Source organism: Austrofundulus limnaeus, unplaced genomic scaffold (assembly GCF_001266775.1).
Source record: "Austrofundulus limnaeus strain Quisiro unplaced genomic scaffold, Austrofundulus_limnaeus-1.0 Scaffold192, whole genome shotgun sequence".
NCBI lineage: Eukaryota > Metazoa > Chordata > Actinopteri > Cyprinodontiformes > Rivulidae > Austrofundulus > Austrofundulus limnaeus.
In genome coordinates this window covers 422,991-424,052 of record NW_013952594.1, presented here as the reverse complement: position 1 = coordinate 424,052, position 1,062 = coordinate 422,991, and the positions used below count along the sequence as shown (strand labels likewise).

The 1,062-nt window shown below is 33.3% G+C and overlaps 1 protein-coding gene across 1 annotated transcript in view; it reads left to right on the top strand.

The window, feature by feature from the left end:
- The window catches only part of ube2b (ubiquitin-conjugating enzyme E2B (RAD6 homolog)), a 14,560-nt gene that overhangs the window by 5,535 nt on the left and 7,963 nt on the right, over window positions 1-1,062 (top strand). The gene's annotated exons all lie outside the window — the stretch shown is intronic.

Below are 1,062 nucleotides of genomic sequence, written 5' to 3'. Positions count from 1 at the left end.
ATTAAAATAAAAGGACTGTACTTAAGAAGTATTTGTATTTCATGAATTATATTATTGCATTTGGCTGCAGCCCTCAGATTTTCATTTTGAGGAAAAGTTTTGGGCACTCTAAATTTAACATCAATTCATTATTTTAATACAATATAGTCATTTCTGCAGTTTTTGTGAAGGTCACCTCCTAATAAATGTCCTTACAGAAAATCTAACTGCTCAGTTATATCAAGTACAAAAAATATCAGATACTTTAAGACTTTGCTCAAGTAATATTCCTAAAGGAGACTTTAACTTTTACCAAATAAWTTTTTTGATATGATACTTGTACTTTTACTYAAGTATCACTTTGTGGTACTTTATACAACACTGTTTAGAAGACATCTTGTGCTATAAGTGCACGCTCTCTGCTGTGACTCAAACAGGAAAGCATCATAATGATGTTGAGACATTTTGATTAGACAAATCCTTCGTATGTTCATGCATTAAAATTCCATTTAGACTTTCATAGAAAATTAGACACTTCAGCCTAGTTTAAAGAAAAAAGTTGAACAGAAGTTTAATCTTAACTGCAGCATGTCTTTTCTGCCCACTGCCAATCCAGTTGGAGAACAGCAGAGCCTCTGAGCTCGTGTTGTGAGACACGTGACGGCCGTGTGTCGCTGATCCTTTAATCTTTGCTTTCTGTTCAATGTCATGTTGCCACACCAGCTGTGTTTCAACTGATTATTCTCCTGTAGTCAAGGTGTTAATTGAACTCATACTTGTTGTTTTTATTTATTTATTTTTTTGGTTTGTACAGTTTTTGCAATCTAAATAATTCTGTTCAGGTTTCCTGCAGATCCTTAAAAAGTCTCGAAAGACATTGAATTCATCAATCCAAAAATAAGGCCATAATTTGATTTTGATTTATTTATTTAACAGGAAAAGATTACTAAAAATCAAGCCTGACTCAGCATAATTGCTGTTTTACAGCAGGTTCCTGTTCTGCAGCACAAAAAACACTCAGAATTACAGCATCACGATTACATCATTATATCACCATATATATGTATTAGCTCAGCGCTACAC